The following is a 27,791-nucleotide window of genomic DNA, read 5'->3' as shown; positions in this document are numbered from 1 at the left end:
ACTGTGAACATGCAGTTAATAGTAGCTGGGTTGTGTCAGTTTCCTTAACATACTCCCATTATGAACCATTCTAGGTTTTGCATTGATCATAAGGTGCTTTGTGTGGGCCACTATTATCTGGGATCTGTTCATATAGATGGTAAGGGATGGCTTGTTTGTCCATCTATGGAATTAAATTGATAACCAGTAGCCGATCCTCCCTTTTGTCTCAATTGTTCCTGTACAAGTTTTTATAAGGAGTGCTGGGGCCTTTTATACTGGTGAGGAAGTATATTGAAGAGCAGCACCTCTAGCAGATGCCATATTCCTTCAGGAAGACTTTACAGTGTTCCAGCCAGGCACTTCTCTCTGAAGGCTCTGCTTTTCAGGAGAGGATGGTGTACAAACTCCACTTTGTACTTCTGTTTGTATTTGGAGCCATGGGTGCCACACTGTTCTTATCCTTCAAATTTGGCTACTTGAAGTTCCATTTATAAGTCACTTATAGTTGTGTCATCATACATCTAGCTTCAATACGCCATGCAGCATGAGGTGCCTGCCATGAGACTCCAGGTCCCACACAGTTCGGTTAGCAGCGGATATTATTTTTTTATGAAAATGTGATACAAAGCACAATCAAACTTGGCATGAAAAGGCAGCAACCGCTGCATTGTAGCACTTCTTATGCAGATTCAGAGGGTGGGATTCAATTCTTTTCACCCCTTTCCACACCCGTTCTGTTTCTGCCCTCAGGGACATTGTATCATTATTTCAGATCACTACCCCCGGAGTAGCAAGGCACCCAACCCTTTACACAGCTAAACCTGATTACTATGGGTGCAATATGCGCGATAACGGAGATCATTTTAGAAAGGAAATTGGGCGTGATATATCATTTGAATCTCACCCAGAGACTCATACACAGATATACAAGTGTCGCATATCAAATACAGTAAATCACCAAAATCTCTTGGACATGTTGCGTATTTCAGCAAATGAAATACAAAAAAGATGACCAATGCTAGCAGAGTTTCACGGGACGCTGAGAAGGGCTATGTGGCACAACTGCAGCAATGATGTATGAGAACACATTTGTAGTTCTTAGTCTTTATGACAGTGTTTGTTAGGTAATCTAGGTAATTCATCAATTCTTCTGAATAGTGCAGTCTCTATTATCTCTGGTGAGCCATAGCACTGCACAACTTGTTGCTTTCTGTGATACATACTGGCAACACTTTAAGAAAACAGACATTTCCATATGATTTCAGTTCAGAATTTGCTTAATAAATACGCTCCATTTGTTGAATATCGCTATATTTCCTTGTCACTTTAAAAATGGCAAGTCACTCTGAAAATAGCTTTTACTGTATATTTTGAATTGGGAATTTTGTTTCTGTTTGTTTGTAAGGTTGTGCTTGATGGAATACTATCAGTCACTATCTGGAATTGTGCTATTGGTATCACTTGGGCTCTGACAAATTATACTTTCCATAACAGTATAATGTATTTTATTAGGGTCAGGATGGAGAAGTTGTACCTCTCAAATGTAATTGATGAGGCAGGCTATTTTTTTATGCTGCTCACATACCAGCAGCATCTATCCGCAAGTTTGTCTTATCTTCACCACAACAGAATTATACTGTATACCTTTGCCAGTAAGTTTTAAAAATCTGATGTTACAGATTACTTTGCTTTTCACACTACTAACAATTGTTATCACCCATTCAAATTTTTTAAATCCTAAATAATTGTAAAGCATAACTGAATATGCTAATACTATCTAAATAATAATAATAATAATAATAATAATAATAATAATAAAAAAGGTGAGGTTGTATCAGCACTATTTCTTTTTTTGTATAAAAATGGGAATTAATGTAAATAGTTTCTTGAACAATGTGCTTAGAGGTATCCTGCTGTGTGTGCTCATTTGTGTTTTTCCTGTGGCAGATTTTTAGCTATATATGACAACCTTTGAACTTGTTCTAATAGTAAGGGGTGTATTCACTAAGTGTTGGTTTTGCTTTTTGGGGCATTTTTTCACCTGTTTTGCAATCTACTCATTTACTGAAGATCAATCGGACGAGAAACCGTCCGAATGAATTTAGCACAAATATCAATTACTCTACAATAAACCACTATACAAACTGTGAATTTACTAAACTGAGCATTGGTTTTTCAAAACTGTCCAAAACCACTTAGAAAATAATGGCCAAAATGCCCAAATAATAGAATACCAATTGAGAGGCATGTTTGCTTACTAAAAACACATTTTGTTGGAAATGACACAATAATGATGCCTATTAAAATGGTCTCAATTATGTTATACAGTGCCTGTAGAAATCTTAGCCTTTCATGGGCACTCTATAGTCAGCAAACATTTTAAATATTAAGCATACAGTACGACCAACTGACAGGGAGGAGCCAGGAGGCAGTAACAGAGACCAACAGCAGGTTCATAAGGTAGCACAGGGCCTATGCAGGCCTACTGTAGGTTCTTCCATGGGATGTTAAACCTTAAAGCAGTGTCTGATGGCAAAGTGATACAGATGGTTTCTCCATTTGGGCCCACCATGTGTAGAGAGGCCACACCTGGGCCTATATTTACTAATAATCCGAGTTTGATCGATTTGTGTTTTTTTTTCTAAGTCCCAACACGGGAATTCACTAAGCACAAATCTCGGCAGTGTTTGGACTATTCGTTATGGTTTTCAAGGCTAAGTTCAGAAATACGAATGAATAGACCATCGGTCAAATGCGGCTGTTATTTCATACAACACGGGTATTCACTATTAATTCGTATTTGGGTGTTAGTCTCTGAATGCTCAAGTGCGGGTGTTTTTTTTTGGCGATTCGTTAAAAAAAGCAGCAAAAAATAGACCTGCTTTTTCCTGGCGAGTTTGGATAATCATGCACGGATCACTGAGATCTGTGCATGGTTATCTATGGGAAAGGGTCGTTTAGTGTAAAAACAAAAAAAAATTGCGTGGGGTCCCCCCACCTAAGCACAACCAGCCTCGGGCTCTTTGAGCCGGTCCTGGTTGCAAAAATATGGGGAAAAAATTTACAGGGGTTCCCCCATATTTTAACAACCAGCACCGGGCTCTGCGCCTGGTCCTGGTGCCAAAAATACGGGGGACAAAAAGCGTAGGGGTCCCCCGTATTTTTAACACCAGCACTGGGCTCCACTAGCTGGACAGATAATGCCACAGCCGGGGGACACTTTTATATAGGTCCATGCGGCCCTGGCATTAAATCACTAACTAGTCACCCCTGGCCGGGGTACCCTGGAGGAGTGGGGACCCCTTAAATCAAGGGGTCCCCCCTCCAGCCACCCAAGGGCCAGGGGTGAAGACCGAGGCTGTCCCCCCCCATCCAAGGGCTGCGGATGGTGGCTGATAGCCATGTGTAAAAATAAGAATATTGTTTTTTGTAGCAGTACTACAAGTCCCAGCAAGCCTCCCCTGCAAGCTGGTACTTGGAGAACCACAAGTACCAGCATGCGGTGGAAAAACAGGCCCACTGGTACCTGTAATACTACTACAAAAAAATACCCAAATAAAAACAGAACTCACACACCTTGAAAGTAAAACTTTATTACATACATGCACACCTACATTCACACATACTTACCTATGTTCACACGAGGGTCGGTCCACTTCTCCAAGTAGAATCCATGGGGTACCTGAAAATAAAATTATACTCACAAAAATCCAGTGTAGATCGGTCCTCTTCTGAGCTTGTAATCCACGTACTTGCCAAAAAAACAAACCGAAAAACCCGAACCACGCACTGAAAGGGGTCCCATGTTTACACATGGGACCCCTTTCCCCGACTGCCGAGACCCCCCCTGACTCCTGTCACAGAGGGTCCCTTCAGCCAATCAGGGAGCGCCACATCGTGGCACTCTCCTGATTGCCTGTGCGCTCCTGAGCTGTCAGTCAGGCTGCGCACGTCAGAGATACAATGTAGCGCATAGGCGCTCCATTGTATCCAATGGTGGGAACTTTGCGGTCAGCGGTGAGGTTACTCGCGGTCAACCGCTGACCGCAAAGTTCCCACCATTGGATACAATGGAGCGCCTATGCGCTACATTGTATCTCTGCCGTGCGCAGCCTGACTGACAGCTCAGCAGCGCACAGGCAATCAGGAGAGTGCCACGATGTGGCGCTCCCTGATTGGCTGAAGGGACCCTCTGTAACAGGAGTCACTAGGGGTCTTGGCAGTCGGGGAAAGGGGTCCCATGTGTAAACATGGGATCCCTTTCAGTGCGTGGTTCGGGTTTTTCGGTTTGTTTTTTTTGCTAAGTACATGGATTACAAGCTCAGAAGAGGACAGAGCTACACTGGATTATTGTGAGTAGAATTTTATTTTCAGGTACCCCATGGATTCTACTTGGAGAAGTGGACCGACCCTCGTGTGAACATAGGTAAGTATGTGTGAATGTAGGTGTGCATGTATGTAATAAAGTTTTACTTTCAAGGTGTGTGAGTTCTGTTTTTATTTGGGTATTTTTTTTGTAGTAGTACTACAGGTACCAGCTGGCCCGTTTTTCTACCGCATGCTGGTACTTGTGGTTCTCCAAGTACCAGCTTGTGGAGGAGGCTTGCTGGGACTTGTAGTACTGCTACAGAAAACAATATTCTTATTTTTACACATGGCTATCAGCCCCCCATCTGCAGCCCTTGGATGGGGGGGACAGCCTCGGGCTTCACCCCTGGCCCTTGGGTGGCTGGAGGGGGGGACACCTTGATTTAAGGGGTCCCCACTCCTCCAGGGTACCCCGGCCAGGGGTGACTAGTTAGTGATTTAATGCCAGGGCCGCAGGGACCTATATAAAAGTGTCCCTCGGCTGTGGCATTATCTCTCTGACTAGTAGAGCCCAGTGCTGGTGTTAAAAATACGGGGGACCCCTACGCTTTTTGTCCCCCGTATTTTGGGCACCAGGACCGGACGCAGAGCCCGGTGCTGGTTGTTAAAATATGGGGGGAACCCCTGTCAATTTTCCCCTCATATTTTTGCAACTAGGACCGGCTCAAAGAGCCCGAGGCTGGTTGTGCTTAGGAGGGGGGACCCCACGCAATTTTTTTCTTGATTTTTAACACTTAAAAAAATTTTTTTTAAAGGTGCACAATGAAGCCCTGCACGGATCTCACAGATCCGGCCGGGATTCCTTGTGTTTTGTCAGGCAGTGTTTTTCTCATCACTCCCGTAAAACACTGCCTGACATTACGAATCACATCGACATCGGAAAAGACGATTGTTACAAACTCGGCAGCTTAGTAAATGACCGTATCAGGATTCAAAAAGTTGCAGTACAATGCACCCGATACCATTCGAGTTCAAACTCCCTTAAAAATGGCTAAAACACGAATATTAGTAAATATACCCCCTGGTTGGAGATGGTGGTGCTGAGCTGTGTAATGGTGTGCTGCTCACTGAAGTTGAAAGTCTGCTTTCAGGTAAGTAAAAATTTGTGCTCCTATGGACGCAGTATGGCATTACAGGTTGAGTATCCCAAATCCAAATATTTCAAAATACGGAATATTCCAAAATACAGATTTTTTTTCCGTGAGACTGAGATAGTGAAACCTTTGTTTTCTGATGGCTCAATGTACACAAACTTTGTTTAATACACAAAGTTATAAAAACTATTGTAATAAATGACCTTCAGGCTGTGTGTATAAGGTGTATATGAAACATACATGCATTCTGTGCTTAGACTTAGGTCCCATCGCCATGATATCTCATTATGGTATGCAATTATTCCAAAATACGGAAAAATTTGATATCCAAAATACTTATGGTCCCAAGCATTTTGGATATGGGATACTCAACCTGTACTATGTGCCTCATGCATAATGAAATAGGAAGCATGTAGCATTTAATTGTGCATTCTGCTACTATATAAAGCACTCATGGGTCCATGTACTAAGGGGGAGATAAAGGGGCTTAATGGAAAAGGCAGAAAACCCCTTTATATATCACTTCTTGATATGCACTAAAGGGATTTCTTTGCCAGGCTAGAATATTGCAGTGCACCTGGGTCACTAAGCACTGGCATAGGCACATATTGCTGTGCTAAATGTCCTAGGTGTTTCTAAGAGGAGAGGTCACATACTGGTGTCTTCTCCAGCACTGATATCACCACCTGTAACTGCCGTTATCTGATTCTGCACACTGTAGAAGCAAGTAGTGAGCGCTCTGTCACTTGGCAGTTGTCAATAAAGTTTTGACAAAAAAGTCTCACTGCTGCAGGAGAGAGCGAGTCATGCCTCCTGCTTCACAGTGGTACAGGTGAAGCAGGAGCTGCTTAAATGAAGTCATAGTACATATACCTCTGAGTTTTCTTTCTTGCATTATAATAAGTGCAGAGGTTTGGAGTTCATTAAGTGAATAATTGCAGAAGTTTATGCCTCTATGGCTCTTGACAACCTCTAGTAATATGCATTAATACAGGTGAATGTATGATTCATTTGCCTTAAAATTCTGTTCATTAGGCTGTTTTGCTGCATTTGTTTAGGCATAAACTCCACCTGTGTTTGCTCAAATGCTGCTATTGTGCTGCAGGGGTGGTGTCAGCTATTTGTTCCTAGTCACCTTGCACCGGTGGGGGCGCAGACATCAAATGGAGCATCACCATATTTTCCTCTTCTTCAGCCTCATCAGGACTTGGCTCATGTGAGGCAGACTCTTCCAGGGAAAATATGACAGTTTATGTGGAATGAATATACAGGTTATTAATGAGTGTGTTTTCAATTGAAAGTTTAGTATATTAAATTTACATGTCAATTTTTTATGCTTTGAACCTGTCGGTTTTCATATCAGGACTTTCTGTCAGTTATTTATTAATGTGTGGAGCTGCAGCTGCAGAAAACCACTGAGAATTTCACATTGAGTTGGTGTCAGACTGATAAATGTGTCCTCATACTGTACACTGTGGCTCTAGTTGTAGCAAATAGCTCCTCTCAGGCGGCACTTTTTTGCTCAAAATATGCATATTATTCACGTATATAAAACAACCTTGAGTGACAGATAAACTGATAAATTTGATATGGGATATTTGTTTATCTTTATGCAGCTGCTTCTGAATCTATATACAAAGTGCTGTGATGCGGCAGATGTGGCTTTTTCTAACGCCAAGTACCGTTGTGATTCATCTGTAACTCATTAAATATTTAAAACTAAGGGGCGTGGCCTAGCGGCGGAAGAGAGTGGCTTCTGCTCCCGTGCCTTAATAAACGCTCTCCTTGCCTCTCTCCACCTGCCCTTTTTCCCTCATTGCCATCCCCTCACCCTTGCCTGCATCCTGCTGTGTTTGGGTCTGTGCTGCAGAGCCGGGGAGTGTTGAAAAACACTCCTGCGCATTGTGGCCTACCCTCCACTTCCAGACCAGGGCCTCGAGTTTCACGTCCTCCCAGCGGAAGAACCGGAAGACCCGAATTTGAGGATGCTCACAGCGGCTCCTGTCCCGGGACCTCCGCTATTGCAGATGCTCATACTGCTGGACCCGCGGCTGGATGCTGATGCCCTCTGCACCCTCGGTGGGGGTGTTTGACTAGGCCGCTGCTGCATGCGTGCTGGTGAGTGTAGTGCCATCTATGCACCTCCCGGACTGCTCCTGTTCTGTGGGGCCCTCCTGACGGGTGTCCTGAGAACACATTACAGCTGCATTACCTTCTCTCTCCAGCCTGCTTGGAGTATTATTATTATTATTAAATTTTATTTATAAGGCGCCACATGTGTTTCGCAGCGCCGTACAAAGGACAGTACAGGGAGACAAAACATAGCATTACAGTAAATAAATAACATAAATAGAGTACAGGTAACAGAGCACCACACGTCAAGACATAATACAGCTAAGATGTAAATATTGATGGAGTGATCATCGTACTACTAGAGGCTGGTGGCCATAGATGGACATGAGCCTTTACTAGCAGGATAAAGATGGTCGTTGAGTAGGGGAGAGCTGCGAGTGAAATGTGTTGAGACGAGGGCTTAGATAACAAGAGGAAAGAGGGCCCTGCTCTGAAGAGCTAACAATCTAGTGGGGAGGGGCGACAGACAGATGACAAGAGGTGCAGGCAAGTGGGAGGTAGCCTGATGGCAGTATGCAAGCAAAGCTGAGATGTTCACGGCATGAGGCAGGGGGGTGGAGGCGCGGCTTCAGCACTGGTTTATGCATCGGGAGGGTATGCTTTGATGAATAGGTGGGTTTTTAGTGCCCGTTTAAAGCTTTGCAAGGTCGGGGAGAGTCTAATGGAGCGGGGGAGTGCGTTCCACTGAAGGGGTGCAGCACGGGCAAAATCCTGAACTCGTGCATGGGAAACAGTGACCAGGGCGGTGGAGAGGCGATGGTCATTAGTCGACCGTAGGGGGCGGGAGGGAGTATGAAGGGAAAGGAGGGTGGAGATGTAGGGAGCAGTGGAATTAGAGATGGCCTTGTATGTGAGGGTGAGGAGTTTGAAGAGGATTCTGTAGAGTAATGGGAGCCAGTGTAGATTTTGTCGAAGGGGAGTGGCAGATGTGGTGCGGCGGGAGAGGAAGATAAGCCTAGCTGTGGAGTTCAGGACAGATTGGAGGGGAGCAAGATGGGAGCAAGCGAGGCCAGTGAGGAGGACATTGCAGTAGTCAAGTCGTGAGATGACCAGTGAGTGGATGATGAGTTTAGTTGCACTCTGGGAGAGATATGGCCCGATACGAGCAATGTTGCATAGCTGGAAATGGCAGGATTGTGCCAGAGCTTGGATGTGGGGTGCAAAGGAGAGGGAGGAGTCAAGAGTGACGCCCAAGCAGCGGAGTTGGGGAACGGGGGAGATGGTGGTGTTGTCAACAATGATGAAGATATTGGTCGGGGGTGTTGCTCTGGATGGGGGAAGATGATGAGTTCAGTTTTGTCCATGTTGAGCTTTAGAGAGCATTCAGACATCCAGGAGGAGATTGCGGAGAGGCAGCTGGAAACCTGACAGAGGACAGAGGGGGACAGATCAGGAGATGAGAGGTAGAGTTGTGTGTCATCAGCATAGAGGTGGTATTAAAGGCCAAATGAGTTAATGAGAGCACCCAGGGAAGAGGTATACAGGGAGAACAGAAGGGGTCCAAGGACAGAACCCTGAGGGACACCAACAGGAAGGATGGAAGGGTGTGAGGTGGTGCTGGAGGCAGACACAGAGAAGGAGCAGTTAGTGAGGTAAGAAGAAAACCAGTCAAGGACAGTGCTAGAGAGGCCAGCATTTTGGAGTGTGCGGAGGAGGAGAGGATGATCTACGGTGTCAAAGGCAGCAGAGAGGTCCAGAAGGATGAGCAGAGAGAAGTGGCCCCTGGATTTGGCCGAAAACAGGTCATTGGTGACTTTCACCAGGGCAGTCTCAGTTGAGTGGAGTGGGCGAAAGCTAGATTGCAGTGGATCGAGGATGTAGTTGTCAGAGAGGTAGCTTGTGAGACGGCTGTAGACTAATCGTTCAAGTAATTTGGAGGCGAAAGGGAGAAGAGAGATGGGGCGGTAGTTAGTGGGTGATGAGGGGTCGAGGTTGGGTTTTTTGAGAATAGGAGAGACCAGAGCATGTTTGAATGGTGAGGGGAAGATGCCGGTGGAGAGGGACAGGTTAAAGAGGTGAGCAAGGTGGGAGCAGGCAGTGGTGGAGAGGGAGCGGAGAAGACGGGAGGGAAGGGGGTCCAGGGGGAAGGTGGAGGGGGGGAGGATAAGATGAGGGAGTGGACTTCTTTTTATGAAGTGGGACAGAAGGATGACAGGGTGGGATAGATGGAGGGGAGGGATAAAGGGGGCAGGGGGGTAGCAGAGGGGTGACGGCGGGAGATGTCGTGTTGGATGTCCTCAATTTTAGAGATGAAGAAGGAGGCAAAGTCAGTGGCAGTGAGGGAGGATGGGAGGGGATGAGGAGGGGGCGAAGGAGAGTGTTGAAAGTTTCAAAGAGACGGCGTGGACAGGAGGACTGAGAAGAGATGAGTGCTTGGAAAAAGGATTGCTTGGCGATGGAAAGAGCACATCTGTAGGAGGAGATAATAAACTTGAATTGGAGGAAGTCCGGCAGAGAGGAGCGTTCAGCAGAGTGTGAGCATTTTTGTAAGAAACATGTTAGTTTGGTGTGCCAGGGTTGGGGTTTGGAGCGGCGGAGGGTGACAGAGGAGAGGGGGGCCACAGAGTCGAGAGCAGCGGTGAGGGAAGAGTTATAGAAGGAGGCTGCCTGGTTTGGACAAGTTATAGTGGAAAGAGGAGATAGGAAAGTTTCGAGGGAGGACTTGAAAGTGGGGTTGAGAGACCCGAGATTGCATCTGGTGGTGGTGGGTCTGGGCGTGGAGAGGAGGAAGGAGGATGAGAGGGTGAAAGAAAGCAGATGGTGGTCACAGAGAGGGAAGGACGAGTTTGAGAAATCAGAGAGATCACATCGGTGGGTGAAGACAAGGTCGAGGGAGTGGCAAAGATTGTGAGAAGGGGTAGAGGTCCATTGAGAAAGTCCAAAGGAGGTGGAAAGGGCGAGAAGATTAGTGGAAGCGGCATTTGTGATGTCAATAGGGATGTTAAAGTCACCAAGGATGACAGAGGGGAGGTCGGAGGAGAGAAAGTGGGGAAGCCAGGCAGCAAAGTTGTCAAGGAAAGGTGAACAGTGGCCAGGGGGGCGGTAGATCACTGCCACAAGGAGGTGAATGGGGTAGAAGAGGCGGATAGTGTGGACCTCAAAGGTGGAGAAGGTGAGGGAGGGCTCAGCTGGGATGACACGAAAGGTGCAGTTAGGGGAGAGAAGGATGCCCACGCCTCCACCCTGGCGTCCATCAGGTCTGACCGTGTGGGTGAAGGAGAGGCCTCTGTAGGAGAGGGCAGCAGGGGAGGTGGTGTCAGAGGAGGAGAGCTAGGTTTCAGTGATGGCGAGAAGGTGAAAAGATTGTGAGATGAAGAGGTCGTGGATAGTTGGCAGCTTGTTGCAGATTGATCTAGCATTCCAGAGTGCACAGGAGAAAGGAAGGGAGGGTACAGGGGAGATAGGGATAAGGTTGGCTGGGTTCTGAGTGTTTGTGGGTGATTTTAAATTTGGGGGGTGAGACCTGGCAGTGAGGATTGGTATGTGACTTGATCGAGGAGCCATAATTTGGTACAGTAGTGTTCAGATGAATAGAATGGTGTGGGTGTAATATAGAATGAACAAGGAGAATGTGGGGTGTAATGTAAGCAAAAGACAGTGCAAACAGAATTTTAAGAAATAATGTTAGGAGCGGAAAGGCTGAGATGTATACACAGTGGTTGTAGATTGTGTAAATGAGAGTGTGAGCATTGTGTGAAAGAAGTAGGGCTGCTACTTAATCAGACAGGTAGTTCAGTGTCCAGGCTGTGCAGGCTGCAGTCGATGCTGGTAGTGGTATAGGTAACTCACTGTAGTCTGTTGTTTGCAGTTCTTTTGTGGAGGTGGGGGAGATAGTCTGCTGTCCTTCTGTTTCTCTCCTGTTTATCTCCGTATATCTCCAAAGATTATATCATAATTTGCACTAACGTACTTCACAACTAAGATGCTTGCAGCCTAAGATGCTTGCAGCCTTGATCTATACTAGTTAAATAACCATGCAGACATGGAGTACTGTGAGTAGCTGCTGTTCTAGCTGCAGCCATTTCCCCATTTATCCTCCTGCTGACTCTTCCCTTGCTGCAGACACATGACATCCCCCCCTTTCTACATGGCTTATTTTTTCCTCTCCTAATGTGGTGGATGGTCTGAGTGGCTGAACTGGCCTCCTTGCATTACCTGCTCTCCTGCTGACTCTCTCATAGCAGTTGTTCCTGCTGCAGGCCCACACTACCCCTCCCCCCCTGCACGGCCATATTTATCCATCTGTCCCTTCCATTTACATTAGACTTTTGCCCTTTCCAATTGCTGCTTATTGGTCTACTGGAAGCAGTGCTGTGCAGAAGTAACTTTATTATACTATATACTATATGGACTGTTTCCTTGGAAATCTCTTAACTGTGATATAACTATGTGACATCGTCTTTCACAGGCACATGTTGTTTCTGGAATGATACCGACCTCTCTCTGGTTATTGCCCTTTAAGATGTAGCCTGTTCCACCTGTTTTTTTCTCCTTGTGACCTTCTCATTACCTACTCCTTGTGTGCAACAATATCCATAGTTGTGATCTCCATACCCTGCATGCCACTGGTTTTATGGAAAAGTTTCTCATACCCACCTCAATGTCTGCTGCTGGCCCAACATCCACAACTCGTGACGATATTGTGTGTGGGAATTCCTCTGACTTGGACTGCTCCATCCAGATCTCATCAAAAATGCAAATCTACTCCTGCTGTCAAATCTTCAAAATGAAACCTACGGATATCGCGGCAGTATTGGGCCCCTTGCTCGATGAAAAAACTGGTGGGCATTAGGGAGGCTATTGAATCCAACTTGCCCCAATTAACCCAGCATTCTGGCTGCCTGGATGTTGTTGAACAGAGGGTGTCCACCCTGGAAGATGATTTACATACGGCAGAACTCACCATTACCTCATAGCAAAAAGACATCACAGATTTAACCCAAAAGCTGGATGATTTTGAAAATTGCGGTCGCAGAAATAACCTCAGGGTGGTGGGCATCCCCGAGTCAGTCAAAGGCCATGAACTGCTTGATCTCCTTTCCACTTGGATACACCAACAGTTGGCTATGAATTTCAAAGGCTCCCCTCTCGCTATCGAGAGGGCTCATAGAATTGGTCCTGACCGTAAACCGAACTCTGGTCGCCCCCGTCCCGTGATCATGAAAATTCTCAACTATACTGAAAAAGCTAAGCTCTTGGATCATTATCACAGAATGGCTAGCCTAACCTATAATGGTGATCAGCTTCTAATCTTTCAAGACTTTTCTACTCTGGTCGCTGCAAAACGCAAGGAGTTTGCTCCATTATGCAAGCAACTGTTTGACGCCAAAATCATGTTTTCCCTTTTATACCCGGCTCGTCTATGAGTCTTTGAGAGTGGCAAACCATTGTTTTTTGATGACAGAGCACTTGCTAAAGTGCACTTCTCACATTTAAACACCTGAACGATGGAATGTTATTACTGCTTGTATCAATGCCCTTCTTTATTCCACCTTTAGGTCACATGGTGAGGAATGACTGCACGACTCCATGCGTGCATTGAGCTACATTATTTCTTGTTACTCTTGTTTGTGGTTTTTTTTACTGGTTATTATTGTTTCTGTCAGCTGCCAGGCCCACTGGCCTTGATCCTCCATAGGTCACCCCCTTCCCACTCACTGGGACGGGCAGGGGCCCTGCTTGATCTTTGCTATATATTTTATTGTATTTCTGTCGGAAAGTATAGGCTGATATAGCAGACCCTACTCCTTCCTCACCCACCACCACGGGAGATACTCCACTTCTTTCTTTCTTTTAATACTGTATCATGGAATGTGAAGGGCATCAATTACCCAGTAAAACGTAAAAAGGTACTTTCACACCATCACCATTTGACCCCTCACATTACCTTTCTGCCAGAGACACATTGGTTAGACAATCCCTGTACCACTCTACGCGCCCCCTACGCGGATAGGAGATTGCTTCTCAGCCCTTTACACTAATAAGACCAGGTTAGTGGCCATTATCTTTCATCGACCTTTACAATACTTATTTTAATAGATGTGGTTATTGATAACATGTTATATACTTTTCTTAATCTACAGTATATGCCCCAAATGTTTCTCACCAAGATTTTTTGTGGCTGTCTTGCAGAAAACTATATCTTGGGGGATTTCAAATTTGATTTTAGGAGGAGACTTCAACACGGTCATCGATCCATCCATGGACCAGTCCGGGGTGAGTAATCCACCTTCCAAATCTTGCTGTACTCTTCTTTCCTCCTTTTGCTCTCAGCTTGCTCTATCTGATCCTTGGCATATACATCACCCACTACACCGTGACTATTCCTTCTATTACCATCCTCACTCTACCCACTCTCGTATTGATTATCTCTTTCTATCCAAACATCTCTTTTCCAAAGTCACCCACACCTCGATAATAAATATAATTATTTCTGACCATGCCCCTAACATGCTGTCTCTTAAGCTTGCATTACCACAATGCTTTTCAAAATGCTGGCACTTCCCTGCTTACCTCATGCACTCGGAAGATTTTCTCCTACATCTTAAACATACCTGGCTCACTTACACTTCTGATAACTTGGCCCAGACGGTGGATGTATCATTGTTTTGGAGCGCCTCTAAAGCTGTCATCCGGGGCCATATTATTTCATATGTTACCTCTAGATGCAAGAAGTTCACCTCCCGCTTACACGAATTGAGCTCCATTCTCACATCAACCTATAGAGCGTACAAATGACGTGACACTCCTGCTCATAAAAAGGCGTATCTCACAGCAAAGTAGATTTATGATACTTTTTTGACGGAGAAAAAGTACCAAATAAGAGAAATGGAAAAAGAAGTAGACTCTTGTTTGGGAGCACTCTAACTCAGAGGAACTAGGTTGTATACATGTCTTAAACTGGTAAAATCATGATTTTAATAGATTCTTGTTAAAAATATATAGAATTATCGGAGTTCAAAGCTTATTCTATGTGATTCAAGACTATTGTGCAAAAAATATCTATATCAATTTAGTAAATAATTAGCGAAAATTGCTATAATATAATGTAAGCCGGAAAAGCTTTAGAATTCACAAAAAATACTCTTCATCAGAAACTGAGACATCTGGAGCAGAAGACACCTCCGATTATATTTCAGAGAAGCACTCCAACGCTAGGAACGAAATTACAAGCAATACACAAACCTCCACACCTTTTTTAGGGGATCCCCGAGGAGGAAGAGGCAGACAACGAGGAGGAAGACGAGGCGGGGGCGCAAGAGGAAGAAGGGGTCCACAGCAATGGGATTTCTCACCCCCAATGACTCGCAACACATACAGGAGGCAACCCCAACAGGATCGATGGTGAATTCAACTAATCCCAATGAGGAATCCACTTTGAAGATCATCAATTTGTCTGAACATGAACTTACAAAAGCACAAGAGTCTGTACTTAGTAGAGGTCTGACATTTTCCCCCACAGATCGTTTTGATAGGTTCAAGTGGGAGAAAGATCTCAAACTATTTGGTCGAAAATTACTTCTCACCAAACTATATGCCAATACAGAAAATATCTCTCCTGAAGCACAAAGAAATACAGATATTACAACACCCACTACCCCAAGAATTTCATCAAGAGTAGAAGAGACAATATCAACACATCTGGACCTTTCTCTGGCTGAACAAGAAGCCCTTAGTGCTCTACAAGAACTTGAACAGGAACAAAACATCTCAGCAGACATGGAACCTAGACTCTCTACTAGACCTATGTGCAAGAAGAAATCCACATACTTCCCTCAAGAAAATACATGTCCAGAAGTACAGGTCTTCATGAAACTTGTGGCTAATGAATTTGATCAAATTCATAAAAACAAAAACAAACATTTCAGACAATCCAATCTCACACGGCATGAAATATTAGCTCTGAGAGAAATACGATCATGGCAAGATGTTGTCATAAAGCCATCGGACAAAGGGGGCAATGTCGTAATCTGGTCTAAAACTGATTATATCAAAGAAGCTCAACGACAACTACACACTACGGAATGTTATAAGAGATTGCTCTTGAATCCATTACAAAATTATAGTACAATTTTTTACAATATAATAAATCAAGCACTTTCACAAGGGACAATCACAAAACAAGAATTTGACTATCTACACACACAAAATCCAAAAGTTCCCACATACTATTTATTGCCGAAGGTACACAAGAATATTCAGACTCCACCTGGGAGACCAATAGTGTCCGGCATAGGGGGACTGACAGAAAAGGCGAGTATCTTTCTAGACCTGCACTTAAGACACTTTGTTCTAGACCTCCCCTCATACGTCCAGGACACAACTGATATTTTGAGGAAGCTACATGACATAAAACTAGAGGATAACCAATATCTAGTGTCACTTGACGTTGAGGCACTATATACCTCTATAGGCCACAAAGATGGAATAGCAGCAGAAGAATACTTTCTACATACAGAAGGAATGGACGAATTCCATCTTTTCCTCATTCAATTGCTTCATTTTGTATTACACTACAACTTCTTCACATTTAATGACAAGTTTTTTCTTCAAACAAGGGGCACCGCCATGGGAGCCGCTTGTGCGCCCACATATGCCAACATATTCCTTGGGTGGTGGGAAAAAGAGGTGGTATTTAATGATGACAATGACTTGTATACATCACATGTCATCATGTGGAATCGATACATAGATGACATCTTCCTGATATGGGAGGGCGATTTACAACTACTACACCAATTCATAGAACATCTCAATACAAACGATCTGAACATTCGCCTCACCCACAGTATCAGTCAGCAAGAACTACCATTCCTAGATCTTACGATTTATAAAGACTCAGAGGGAATGGTGGCAACAAGTCTATATCGGAAAACCACAGCAACCAACACACTCCTACACCAAACCAGCTCCCACTTTCCCCCTACTATTGAAAACATACCCAAGGGGGAATTTCTCCGTCTCCGCAGAAATTGCTCAGACAACAAGAAATTTGAGACACAAAGTTTGGAGCTAGCCCAGAGACTAAGAACTAGGGGATACAGCAACACCTCAGTGAAGAAAGCTATGACATTTGCCAAAAAAACCAACAGAGATGATATAATCTTCAAAAAAGTTCCAAACCCAACAAAAGCCAACACAACCATCCGATTCGTCGGCAATTTCTGTCAGGAATGGAGAAAAGTTAATGATGCCATACAAAAACACTGGCATATCTTGCATGTAGACCCTGCTCTATCAGCCAAACTAGGCCCAAAAGTCTCCATGAGTTGGCGTAGGTCTAGAAATTTGAGAGACCACCTAGTACAGAGCCATTTTCAAAGACTGCCGAACAAGAGACCAATAATAACTGGAACATATCCCTGTGGCAAATGTAAAGCCTGTAAATTCATTGATCCAACCAAGGAAATAGAGGACAAGTTTGGGAAAAAACACAAAATTCTAGACTATATGAATTGTCAAACGGAAGGTGTCATTTATTGCATTAAATGTAGTTGTAACCAGAAATACATCGGCATGACTACTCGCCCCTTAAAACAGCGGATCCTAGAACATATAGGATCAATACGCAATGCTATTTCGGACAAAGCAAAAATGAAGCAACTGACCTCAGTCGCTCGTCACTTTCATACCCATCATAACAACAGATGGGAAGAATTAAAAGTGTTTGGTCTAGAAAGGATTAAATTAGGTATACGAGGAGGCAACCTCACAAATGTCCTTTTGCAAAAAGAGAGTGAATGGATTTTCAAAATGGGATCCATTTACCCCGCCGGTATGAATGAGAATATAAACTATGGGGCTTTCCTGAATTAGAATACTGGCCAACGTCTTGAAACAATACTCGCCCAGTCAATACCCAGTATGTTTCGGCATTTTTCTTATTAACGGCAACCTACCTTATTATTTCTTTTACTTTATTTTTCACTACTTTTGTCCTCACAGTTATTCATTTATAGTGTTTATACAATTGGAAGGCTCACTCGCTGAATATAATATATGGATTAATTTCTGTCACTTTTATTTGAAAAGTCCACTCAGCTGAATATAAGATACTCACACTTTCTTTCACTACCATATATTCTCACTATGGGCTCTTATTTTAGAATTCATACTCTGCCCCTTACTGTGTTTATACACCCATATTCCACATCTTCACTCTTGCTATTTGCCCTTCCCCCCCCCCTTTTCTCAACCCCCTTTCTTTTCACCCCCCCCTCCTTTAATCGTTACAGTCCCCCCTTCATTTATATTTCACCTTCATTTCACATTTTTATGGTTATTTATCACATAACCTTCACATATTCTTGCTATCTCCATAGTACTAGTATTACTTGTACCACCCATATACAATGCACATAAAAGTTTTTTCACATATAAAAATAATGCCTTTCCACTGCCCCCCTCCCTCCTTCTCCATTTATTAATTTTTACACATATTCTTATTTATTTTTATTTTCATATTTATTATTTATTATTATTACTATTATTATTATTATTATTATTATTATTATTATTTTTAATTTTATTTTTATTTTTATTATATTTATTTTTATTTTTATTTATTTTTATATTTATTTTTATTTTTATTTATCTATTTTTATTTTTTATTATTATTTATTTCTCATTTTTTATTTTCATTCATCATTATTATTAATAATAATAATTTTATTTTTATCAATTATTAATTAATTATTATCACTCCCCTGTTTTCAATTCCTGTTTATACTTAGTATATACCCAATTATGGGACAGCTCTATGCATAACAAATGCTTTAGCAGCAACATCTAATAATGGAATTGCAATGTAATTGCATTTTCTTCAAAAAGAAGTTAATTAATAAGGCTTTCGTCACTATAGAAAAAATGCACTAATTGGATAGATCGAGGAAACTGTCCATCAAATCTGAATCTCCTATCAGCAATCAGACTCTCCTTTAAAAATCTAAACCCACAGTGACGACTTACGACCTGTGATCAAGCCTACCAGCGAAACGTACGTCAGGACCCTTATGGTCACGTGGTGCGCACACGTGACCTGGAAGCCGGACCATCACAGCCTGTTACCAGGCAACCATACAAGCCGCGGAAGTTAGCGGCTACCCCCACCCGCCGGAGCTCGTCTACGGGCACAAGAGAGGTGGATACTCACACAAACTATCCCCTAGTGTCTGGAACTCGCTAGCGGGGAAATACGGCGGGACGCAGCGATATTCCCCCCATCCGCTGGAGCTCGATTTCGGGCAGGAGCAGCGGGGATCAGCTGCACCTATCCCGCTGTTCACATTCCCACTGCCTGCACGAGAAAACCTGGGATATCAAAGTCTACAGTTTGGTATTGTATGAAATTAACCAAGTGTCTGGTACAATAGCACCTGTCATGTTTTATTTATTTAACAATCTTTATCTAGGGTGATTAGCAAATAAGCTCTCTGCTACATTACTGGTTAGTGGTAATATTATTCTTACATTACCAAGTCTTTTAGGCTTGGATCAATATGTGTTTGTTGCTCATTGTAGAATGACCTATGATGGTTTTGCCTTACAAGCTTACACCTGCTGTGTTCTGACCATATACTCTTTTGCAGGGTAATATGCTAAATGCTGTGGTAATTAACCAACTGCATACCCTGCATAGGTACACATATATGGTATACTCATCTAATTATTATTTGCCCTTCTAACATATGCTTTTTCCAAAAACTATGATTGAAGGTGACCATACCAATCAGTGACAAGCATCTAATTGCAGATGTATTCCACGAATGGTGCTTAATTGCATCTATGCATTTATGCTATATAGCGGTGGACAGGTTTGGTACTTGGATGAGACCACTTTGGAATACCCTGATACTACAATATTTGTTCTCATTTTTGTTTATTTCAGAGATTTTGTATACCAATGGTGGATCTTTGGTTGTGAGAAAAACACAGATACTAACCCACTAACTATAAAGGATTCTTTGTAGTAATTCCCCTATTCTTTCTTGGTGATTCATTTATGCTTATTACTGTCTTATTTAGACAGCACAACCAAGAATGATTTTGTTATCTATATACAATTGACTGGTGTATAGTACAATACAAATAAGGAAGGATTCACTTTGATTGGATATTTATGGCCTTGATACTTGTTTGCCATACAATTGTCATATCCAATCTGCACTTTTTGAGCCTGCCGTTCACATGTGTGTCTGTCCTTCTTTCATTTTTCTTGTTGAAAATATGAACGATTCCATTTCCAATATAAAGTGACAAATGAAAGGGCTAGCTTAAGAAATTGCGGACATACCCCACTGGAGATGCCCAATCTCTTCCGATCTTGGAAGCTAAGCAGTGGAGGGCCGGACCAGTACTCGGATGGGAGACCACCTTGGAACATCCTGGTACTGCAAATAAATTTTGCTGCCCAATTCTAAGTCACAGATGGGTACTCGGATTCATATGACCTATGATTTAATTCCCTGCAACTACTTTTTCCATTTGGGATTTTTGCAGTATGAATGATGGTCATATATTCACTTGACAGACACCATTGAGACTAGTAGGTGTTTCCCCCCCCCCCTTTTTTGTGAATTCTAAAGCTTTTCCGGCTTACATTATATTATAGCAATTTTCGCTAATTATTTACTAAATTGATATAGATATTTTTTGCACAATAGTCTTGAATCACATAGAATAAGCTTTGAACTCCGATAATTCTATATATTTTTAACAAGAATCTATTAAAATCATGATTTTACCAGTTTAAGACATGTATACAACCTAGTTCCTCTGAGTTAGAGTGCTCCCAAACAAGAGTCTACTTCTTTTTCCATTTCTCTTATTTGGTACTTTTTCTCAATATATTTCTGACTCATGGGAGCACCACTGAATGGTAACTATATTTAGTGCTCCTTAAAAGACATACTATCTTTCTATATGCACAGTTACCTTAATCTGAAGCAATTCTATAACATAAATTTCAGTTTCTCAGAGGACATTACTCAGATTGCTTTTCGTACAAAAATTGTTGCTAGACCGGTGCGGCTCCCACAAACCCCTTTCTTGAACTTTTTTGACGGAGCAAGCTCAGACGAGGCATGATTTCCAGCGGAATAAATATTTTAGGTGGGGCAATAAGTTGGGCAAGCTTCTGGCGAACTTTATTAAGGAGCCCTGTACATGTACATGGGTGGAAGCGGTGTAATCTTCAGGAGCCATTATATCATACCCTATGGCTATCTGTACTAAATTTATGGAGTTTTATGAGTCTTTGTATACTGCTGAGCCGGATAACGCAGTTGCAGGTCAATCCTTTCTGCGTGATGCTCAGCTCCCTGTCCTCTCTCTTGATATGTCTATAATGGAGGAAGAGGTCCGTACAACTATTAAATCCTTGCTGAATGGCAAAAGCCCGGGCCCCAATGGTTTTGGGGCTGAATATTATAATTTACTCAGTGCTGAGCTTGTACCCACTTTGGTTAAACTATATAACTATATTCTCACCTCCAAGCCTATACCACTATATTTCAATGAGGCGCAAATAATTGTATTAGCCAGCCAGGCAAAGATCCCTCTTTAGTGGATTCTTACCGCCCTATCTCGCTCCTCAACCAAGACTTTAAATTACTCACCAAATTGATGGCAAACCACCTACAATCTTGTTTATCTCGCCTCATCTCACCGGCCCAGCTTGATTTTATCAAAGACAGACAATCTGTGCAGGGTTTTAGCTCGGTTATAGCTGCAATTTCCCATACCCGCCTTCATAAACTGGAGGACTATATTTTTATTAATTTTGATGCTAAAAAAGCCTTTGATAAGATAGCTTGGCCACACCTTTCTAGAGTGCTTTCCCATAAACAATTTGGCACTAACTTTTCCAGTCTTATAGAAACCCTTTACACTGACCTGATAGCTCAGGTGGTAGTTAATAACGTAACTTCCCCTTCCTTTTCTCTTGGGAGCGGTACCAGATAAGGCTGCCCTCTCTCTCCCTTGTTTTTTAACTTGGCCTTGGAGCCTTTTATTCATTATATTCAGCTGCTGCCTGAGTTTCGGAGCATTGTTATTGGGAACCGCGAACTTCGGGTTATAGCTTTCGCTGACGATTTACTTATATTCACTTTGGACCTTAAATGATCCCTCCCTTCATTAATAGATGCTATTGATAAGTTTTCCTCCTTTGCAGGTTTCTCTATTAACTTTAACAAATCAGAGGCCTTGGCTATATTTGGTCAAGCGTGACTAGGTTGGGTTAGACCCTTCCCATTTAAATGGGCTCCTTCATATATTACATTCTTAGGTGTTGCTCTGCCACAACATCTCTGCACCCTTTAATCACATAATAATACCCTGGTCCCTGATTATACATAAAATACGAAATGGATTCAGTCTTTGGCAAAACCTTCCCCTTAATATGCTGGGAAGATGCAATTTATTCAAAATGGCTAGCTTTCCAAAACTTTTATATATTTTATAAATGACCCTTATTCTTTTCACTAATTTGGATCTTTCTTTACGTAATACCCTGCTTTGCAAGTTTATATGGAATCGTAAGTGGTCCAGAATAAGTCTTAAAAAAATGTTGCAGACTGTGCGTCGAGGGGGAGTGAATTTACCCAATATTAAACAATATAATTTGGCCTGTCTTCTTCGCATTGCCATGGATTGGCTCAGCGGTAACAACACATTCACATATACCAAGTTAGAATCCCAACTCTGTGCCCCCCTTTCTCTTGGTCTCCTTCTATATGCACGTTCCTCTCGAATTAAATCCCCCCAAATTGATAATCATTTAATATCCTCCACTATCCAGTCATGGAGAATGGCTAGGAAATCTCTTGGTCTTACGTATTATCACTCATTTTCCTTCCCTTACTTGGGAATTTGGGATTTCAGAATGGTGCTGCTTCCCTGCTGTCACAATCTGGATAATTAGTCACCACTTTTTACCTTCCAAGTGTCTCTTGAGACTGGCCCAGTGTTCCAAGCCTGGATTCCACCTGCGCTGTCTGCGGGCAGCTCGCTGTACAACATTGCCTCAGTCTCCTCTCCATGATCCCGGCAGCGCTGTCATGTCAACTACACAGCAAATCTCTCCTGTCTTAATGAATGGCTTCTCCTGCCCTCCGTGGCCTCCGCCGCCATTACTACCGATTCCCACATGTTAAGTTCAAACAGACTTTCCCTCCAGAATCAAACATGGGCGCAGCCATGTTTGGATTCATCACATGACACATTCCAGCCTATCCTCTGTGCTCTGGACTCTGCCTGATTGCTCAGCCAATACCTGCCTCCCAGCTGGTATAAATATCCTGCATCAAGGCTGCTTAATCGTCAGTGCTTTGGTTGTCTATCATAGTGATACATGTCTCTCCTGTCTGTGGATGTTCCAGCTTGTGCTTCCAGGTATTCCAGCTCCTGTGACCTTGCTCCACTTAAAGAGACCCCGCACCAGTTACCATCTTGCGGTGCTGCCTGACTCCAGCAGTGTTTCTACATTGCATCCTGTGTCTTGCAGTGATTTATCACTGGCTTCCAGCTTTCAGCGCTGCTCCAGAATCGCTTTCAGCTTCCAGCGGTGTTCCAGTATCACTCCTAGCTCTCATTGCCTACCAACATCGCTCTCTGTGATCCACAGTGACTTCATCACCAGCTTCCAGCTTCTAGCATTGCTCCAGTCTCGCTTCCAGCAGTGTTCCTGTGTCACTACCATCTCTCAGCGGTGTTCTGTATCACTTTCAGTATCGCTCTCCAGCGGAGATCCAGCATCTATCTGGTCATCATCTACCACACAACATCGAACTACAGTTCACCTTCAATACTCACCATCGGACTCTATCTTCAGCTGTGAGTTCATTACACCTTCTGTCTGCACCAGTTCCATCTGGCATCCCCGGCAATTCTACCAAGTTCCCTTCAACCTCTGTGCACTTGTGCCAACCCAGCTTCCAGTGTGTCATCTGCTGGGCAGTACCAGCTAGTTCCCTGTTACAGCGGTTAGCTGTGGCCTACGGACTTTCCAACTCTGGGTCTTGCAAGGACTTTGTTACATCTCATCCTGCATTGCCACAGTATTCATTACCACTGTGCTCCCAGGAACTGTACTGCTATATTTATCTGCACAAGTTACTGTTGAAAGTTATCTGAATTGCCAAAGTGTTTAAACTGTGTGTTCAGTAAACAGACTTTGTTTTATATACTCCTTTGTTGTGGTCACGCCTTCTGGCAAACGGTGATTAACCTCCTGCATGTTCAAGGACCCTATTCTACCTCCACAGTTGACATACATGCCAGCCCCTACGTCTGTGGATTCCCCAGGTCAGCCTCAGCCCTCAGTTGTGACAGTAAGCTCTGATCTAATGAATCCAGCCAAAGACCAGGCCCAAGCGACCAGCCTTGTGCAACAACTTGCAGCCCGCTTAGAACACCAAGAGGCTGCACAGGGACAACTGATCCACTGTCTTCAGGACCTTTCCTCCCGGCTGGATGGGATTCAAGCAACCCTCTGTGGTTCAGGGGTGTTCAGTGTTCTGACTGCAGTACCTCAGGTGGTAACCCCACCCACCATTCCCGTCTCTGCACCTCGTCTCCATTTGCCGACACCGGCCAAGTTTGATTGTTCCCCTGAAGCCTGTTGGGGTTTCCAGAATCATTGTGAGATACACTTCAAATTACAGCTTGGCAGTTTTCCAACTTAACAAATGAAGGTTGCCTACATCATCTCCCTCCTCAGTGGCTCTGCCCTGGATTGGGCATCAACTCTATGGGAGAAAGCCGATGCCCTGCTCTCTTCATATGCAGATTTTGTGGCAACCTTCAGGCACATCTTCGATGAACCAGGCCATGTGACATCTGCCTCCACTGATCTTCTCCTGCTACGCCAGAGGACACGGACAGTCGGTCAATATTTGGTACAATTCCAGATCCTAGCCTCTGAACTCTCTTGGAATGATGACGCTCCCTATGCAGCTTTCTGGCACGGGTTATCCGAACAGATCAAGGATGAGTTGCTACCAGAGACTTACCTCCTAAATTAGATGAGCTCATATCCCTCTGCACTAAAGTTGATCTCCGATTCCACGAAAGGACGGCTAAGTGAGGAAGGTCCACGCTTCCTAAGACCTCTGCCGGTAATCCTCCTCGTCAGCCATCTCCACCCAAAGATGAGCCTATGCAGTGGGACTGTCCTATCAATCTCATTCCAGGGAAGACTCCTCCTCGGGAATGCACCTATCCTTTGTCGCTTCCAGAGACCCACGCCATGGAGGAATATGTTAAAGAAAACCTAGCCAAAGGTTTCATCCGGCCTTCCTCTTCTCCAGCTGGCACAGGCTTCTTCTTTGTGAAAAAGAAAGACAGTGGCCTGCGACCACGTATTGATTATTGTGGGCTTAACGACATCACAGTGAAATACCGATACCCTTTACCTCTTATCACCGAGTTGTTTGATCGTGTCAGTGGAGCCACCATCTTTTCCAAGTTGGACCTGAGGGGTGCATACAATCTTATCTGTATCCGAAAGGGTGATGAGTGGAAGACCACGTTTAACACCCGTGACAGACATTATGAGTACCTCATCATGCCTTTCGGACTCAGCAATGCTCCAGCTGTATTTCAACATTTCATGAACTAAATCTTCCGAGATATCCTCTACTGGCATGTGGTGGTCTACCTCGATGATATTCTCATCTTTGCCAATGATCTGAAGGAACATCGTTACTGGGTCAAGGAAGTCCTGTCCCATCTCTGTGCCAATCCTCTCTATTGTAAGTTAGAAAAATGTGTCTTTGAGGCCAAGTCAACTCCATTTCTGGGTTACATCATGTCCGGTTCCGGATTAAAGATGGATCCTGAGAAACTCCAGGCTATCTGCAATTGGCCGATACCCATGAGACTCAAAGGCGTTCAAAGATTCCTGGGGTTCACAAATTATTACAGGAGGTTCATTTGGGGGTTCTCTACTATTGTGGCATCAATCACCGCTCTCACATGGAAAGGTGCCAATCCCTCCAAGTGGTCGAAAGTAGCTACCCAAGCCTTCCATCTTCTTAAGCAAAAATCTGTTTCCGCTCCAGTACTGAAGCAGCCTGATACCAGCTTACCCTTCACCCTGGAGGTGGATGCCTCTTCAGTAGGGGTTGGCACAGTCTTATCTCAAAGAGCAGATGATGGCCACTTACATCCCTGTGGTTTCTTCTTGCAGAAGTTCTCTCCTGCTGAAGGAAACTATGCCGTTGGCGATCAAGAGCTTCTAGCCATCAAGCTTGCTCTCGAAGAATGGAGATATTTACTGGAGGAAGCCTCTCATATTATCACCATCCTGACAGACCACAAGAATCTCCTGTACCTGAAAGCCGCCCAATGCCTCAATCCTCTCAATCCTTGTCAAGCCAGGTGGGCACTATTCTTCTCCAGGTTTGACTTTAAACTCTCATTTTGTCCTGAGTCTCAGAATCCCAAGGCTGATGCTCTTTGCCGCCCCTGGGAGCAAGAAAATGAGTCTGAATTCACTGGTAAGCATCCCATTATTGATCCAGTAGCATTCTCCACTGTGGGCATGGACTCTATGCCCCCGCCAGGGAAAAGCCTCGTAAAACCAGCTCTCAGAAAGAAGCTCTTGCAATGGGCACATTCTTTTTGCTTTGCCGGACACGCGGGTATTCAGAAAACCTTCAAATTCGTTTCCATATCATACCGGTGGCCGACCCTAAAGAAAGACATTACAGAATTTATTGCATCCTGCCCTAAGTGTGCCCAGCACAAGGTGCCATGCCAGTCACCTGCTGGACAACTGTTACCTTTGTCTATCCCTCACCGTCCATGGACCCATCTATCAATGGACTTTATTACCAATCTCCCTGAGTGTTACAAGTATAATACCATCTGGGTGGTAGTTGACCGGTTCACCAAGATGGCTCACTTCATTCCTCTCACCGGTCTTTAATCACCTTCCAAGCTGGCTCAAGTCTTCATTCAAGAAATCTTCAGATTACACGGTCTTCCTGAAGAAATTATCTCCGATAGAGGTGTCCAGTTTGTAGCCAAATTCTGGTGAAGTTTGTGTTTGACTCTCCAAGTCCTCAGCCCTCAGTTGTGACATCTGCCTCTTAGTGCCTAGTGTTCTTCTGATCTTCTGCATTTACGGAACCTACTGATGCCCTCAAATACCCCTCTGCCATTTTCAGAGGCTATTGAGAAATTTGAAATCTCGCCTCAGCATGGTTTTTTTTTATTCCCAGGCTATGCATTATCTGAAATTCGTTCTATCTCAACTTAAGGGCCAGGACTTTTTAAACCCTATAGATTCCCTTTTTTCATTCAAATACTTACTCCATATCCTCTATATATGCCCTTATTCGCTTGGAATTAGACTCACACACTGATCTTCCTGACCTGGCCAAATGGGTTTCCCAGATTCCCATGCTTACTGTAGATAGCCTATTAGATACTTTTATATGACTCTTAAACTAATACCGGTGGGTATGTATCTGTTAGGCGCCGGGGTCCGCTTGTCCGCGCGACCCGGCGCCTAGCAACTAGGGACGCCGTGCACGTACAGCCGCCGGCTCCCTAGCAACGCTAGACGCCGGGCGCGCTGAAGCCGCACGGATCCTAGCAACGGGGACGCCACTGGCGGACCGCGTTCCTCGTTGCTGGGTTTTAGGATTTAATGAGTTCACCTGTTCTCTGGCCGTGCAGCAAGGCAGCTGCACGGCATTTAGTCCAATCAGCCTCTAAACAGCTGATTGGAGGACTCCCTGTTAAGTACACTCCCAGGGCTTCTCACAGATGCCGGTAATAGCTTCCTGCCTGCTGCCTTTGTTTGCTGAGAGTCTGTTTCCAGTCCTGCTGTATCCGGTCATTCCAGTCCTCAGAAGTCCTGTACTCGGGAGTTACCATCTCGCCCCTGGAGTCCTGACTGATCACCGTTTTATATCCAGTGGTGTTCGTGAGTTGCGGCTCTGCCGTGTGTTGCGGCTCAGCCGCTTTACCTTTTATATTTTGTGTTTGGAGCATTTGCGGAGGGTTCCGCTTCCACAAGTCCTCTCTGGTACTCGGCGGTGCTGGGTAGGAGAATTGAACAAGTGGATATTTTGGTTGTCCTTTTCCTTGGCGGTTTCTCCGCACATATTATAGTTTTGAGTTTGCTTAGCCCCTGGCCTGGTTGTTTAGTTAGAGGGCCTCTTGTTATCACCCTGTCTCGGGTTTCCCTTTGTCTCTCATTAA

The 27,791-nt window shown here is 44.0% G+C and overlaps 1 pseudogene; it reads left to right on the top strand.

Annotated features, from left to right (window-relative positions):
* The first annotated feature begins 19,855 nt into the window (after positions 1-19,855).
* On the top strand, positions 19,856-19,975 carry LOC134935687 (5S ribosomal RNA; annotated as a pseudogene).
* The last annotated feature ends 7,816 nt before the right edge of the window (positions 19,976-27,791 follow it).

Source organism: Pseudophryne corroboree, chromosome 1, assembly GCF_028390025.1.
Source record: "Pseudophryne corroboree isolate aPseCor3 chromosome 1, aPseCor3.hap2, whole genome shotgun sequence".
Classification (NCBI taxonomy): Eukaryota; Metazoa; Chordata; class Amphibia; order Anura; family Myobatrachidae; genus Pseudophryne; species Pseudophryne corroboree.
This window is presented reverse-complemented; position numbering and strand designations above follow the sequence as displayed.